Source organism: Lepidothrix coronata, unplaced genomic scaffold, assembly GCF_001604755.1.
Source record: "Lepidothrix coronata isolate B3197 unplaced genomic scaffold, Lepidothrix_coronata-1.0 Scaffold41, whole genome shotgun sequence".
NCBI lineage: Eukaryota > Metazoa > Chordata > Aves > Passeriformes > Pipridae > Lepidothrix > Lepidothrix coronata.
The window spans coordinates 2,643,437-2,646,531 of NW_016690221.1; the positions used below are offsets into that span (position 1 = coordinate 2,643,437).

General features: G+C 60.9%; 1 protein-coding gene across 2 annotated transcripts in view; it reads left to right on the plus strand.

Moving 5' to 3' along the window:
• The first annotated feature begins 2,179 nt into the window (after nt 1-2,179).
• The window catches only part of PRKAR1B (protein kinase cAMP-dependent type I regulatory subunit beta), a 93,395-nt gene continuing 92,479 nt past the window's right edge, over nt 2,180-3,095 (plus strand). Inside the window, exon 1 of one of the 2 annotated variants that reach the window (XM_017813607.1) lies at nt 2,180-2,304. The gene's annotated coding sequence lies outside the window, so the exon portion shown is untranslated. The remainder of the gene's footprint in view (nt 2,305-3,095) is intronic. The other variant, XM_017813606.1, reaches the window with a different exon arrangement.

A 3,095-nucleotide genomic window follows, 5' to 3' on the forward strand; every position in this document is an offset into this window, starting at 1 on the left:
GGGCGGCCGCGTCGCCAGGGACGCGCGGGGCGTTTGCGACGGCGGGAGCGCGCTTTACGGCAGTGCCGGGCACTGCGGGGGGACCGGGACAGGGGGACAGAGAGTGAGGGGACAGAGTGAGGGGACAGGGACAGAGAGACAAAGAGAAGGGACAGGGAACAAAGCGGGGGGACGGGGCGGGGGAATAGGGACAGAGAGGGAGGACATAGAAGGGGACAGGGAAAGCGCGGGAGGGCAGAGCCGGAGGGACAGGGGCAGCAGGGTGACAGCCCGTCCGCGGCTCTGCCCCGCGCTGAGCGCACCCCAAAGCACCGGGGAGGCGGCGGTGGGTTCGGTGGGTTCAGCCGGTTCTGCAGGTTCAGCCGGTACCGGCCAGGGGGGACCCGCTGTTTGATCACCCGGGGAAAAAAGGATGCAAACCCGGGAGAGCCCCGAGGGCGGTGGAAGGGCTGAGGGGAACGGGAAAGCGCCGGACCACTTTCACATGTATCGCTTCTCCCTCCTGTTTTCTCCCTGGAGGGATCAATGGGCACTGGCAGGAACTCACCAAGTTCTGTAGCAGCGTTATATACTTTGTAGTGTTCATTTGTATTAGTTAAGGTGTGTACATACTGTGTTCATATTGTACTAATATGTGCTTTACACAACCTAATGTTTTGTGTTCTATTCTGGTGGATGCAATGAACATGCATCAAACTAAAGGGTCCTTTTCTTGAGTGATCATACTGAATTTAAAATACAATAAACTACAGAACTAATTAAAATTATTCTTCTATAAAAGCCCTGTGTTTGCAAGCAGAGTTTATTCTCTTGTTATGCTGCTCCTAGCTTGAGTTTGAGCCTTCAAAGTCTTTTTGCACCTTTTATTCTGTGGGAACCACGAGTGTTGAATTCCCTGGGAACAGAGGAAATGCTAGCATGCACTGGAGTATTCCTGACAGCATGTCCTGGTCCATGGCCACATCCCTGCTGTGGCCACCTTCCTCATGGCCTTGCATGGAGGTGCTGCTGGGTGTTATGGCTTTGCTCTAAATACCCAAGGACAACCTGGTGAGCCATTCTTCCCAGCGCTTCCCGAGCTGTGGGTGCAGGAGGGCTGGCTGCTCACATGCCACGCTCCTGCCTCCATTCAATAGCCTGTCCTTCATGGCCAGGCTGTTGTCCTTTGTGGCCAGGTTGTCCTTCATGGTCAGCCCATCCTCCTCCATGCTCAGGCCACCTTTCATGGCCAGGCTGTCCCCTGTAGCCAGACTACCCTTCCTGGCCAGCCTACATTTCATGACCAGGCTGTTGTCCTTCCTGGCCATGCCAGGAAGGCCACCTTTCATGGCCTGGCCACCTTTCACACCTGGACTGTTCTTTGTGGCAGACTGTTTTCCTTCATGGCCAAGTTGTCCTGCATGGCTGGACACCTTTCACATCCAGGCTGTCCTTTGCAACCAGGCTCATCCTTCTTGGCCAGGCCATGTTTCATGGACAGAGTGTTGTTCTTCATGGTCAAGTTGTCCACCATGGACAGGCCACCTTTCACATACAGGCTGTCCTTGGTGGCCGGGCCCATCATTCCTGGCCAGACCATTGTCCATCGTGGCCAGCCTGAACTTCATGGCCGGGGGTACCTCCCTGGCCAGTCTGGCCTCAGGCAGCCAGGCCAGGCCCTGCCATGCCCGCTGTGTGCCCGTGTGGAGCGGAGCAGGTCAGAGCGGTGCAGAGAAGGTCGGTACAGAGGGGTCGGTGCGGTGCGGAGCGAAGCGGGTTGGTGCGGTCCGGAGCGGTGCAGAGAGGGTCGGTACAGAGGGTCGGTGCGGAGCGAAGCAGGTCGGTGCGGAGCGGGTCGGTGCGGTCCGGAGCGGTGCAGAACGGGTCGGAGCGGTGCAGAACGGGTCGGAGCGGGTCGGTGCGGTGCAGAACGGGTCGGAGCGGGTCGGTGCGGTGCAGAACGGGTCGGTGCGGTCCGGAGCGGTGCAGAGCGGGTCGGTGCGGTCCGGGTCGGTGCGGTCCGGAGCGGTGCAGAACGGGTCGGTGCGGTCCGTGCCGCCTCTCGGCGGAGGCGGTGGCGAAGCCGCGCCCGCCCGTGAGTGACGGCGGCGGCACTTCCTGCGGGCGAGCGGCGGCGGCGGGGCCGGAGCCTTTGTGCGGGAGCGGGAGGAGGGTCCCCGCGGCGCCCCGCGGCCCCGGGCGGGCGGGCAGGAGCGGGGGAGGCGGCGGCTGCAGTGCGGATACCGGCGGGGGAGCCCCTTCCTCCGCCTCCAGCGCCGGGAAGGACAGAGGAGGCGCCGCCGCTCCGCCGGCTCCGGACACCAGGTATTTACCGGCCCCTGCGCTCCCGGGGCCCGGCGGCGGGGCAGGGGCAGGGGCGGCCGGTCCGCCCCGCCGGGCGCGGGGGATGCGCTGCCGCGGGGACCGCCCGGCCGAGCCCGGAGCGCTTCCCGCGGCCTGCCCCGCACAGCCCCGCACAGCCCCGGCCGCCCCCCGGGACCCACCAGCCCGGGCAGGGGCGGCTGGGGCCGCAGTAAAGCTGCCCTCGAGGTTTTGGGCTCGTAACAGAGCGGTCTTATCCGCGCTGGTGGAAATAAAGAGGGGTTTGGGGTTGTTCTCCCCCCAGTCACCAAACTTCCCCTTGGGGGGTTCACTTCCCTTTGGGGGGCTCAATTCCCTTTTTGGGGGGCTCTGCCCGCTCCTCCCCAGCTCCCCTGGGGCCGGGAAGGGTCGCTCGCTGGGAAAGGGGGAGATGCTGAAATGGACCGAAAATCCCTCTGTATGGGAAAGCTGAGCTTCTGCTGCCGGTTCCCATGGGGATAGAAAAACAAGGCTTTACGCCATCATTTAACAGCTGTCTTTGAAACTCCTGGCCTCGTAGGGTTAATTGCACTGGATTTTTTTTCCCTCGGAGATTGATCGCTGTTTAGGAGTTAAAATCCTGTTTTTGTACTTACTGGGATGTTGATCTTACAAAGATGACACACTTCAGCGTTTCCACATACAACCCTAGAACATTAAAACGTTCAGATTCAATTGCTCTTGAATAGGCATCGGGCAACGTTAAAAATGTCTTTGCTCCTTCAGATCTCTCTGACAAAGAATTTGGGAACTGT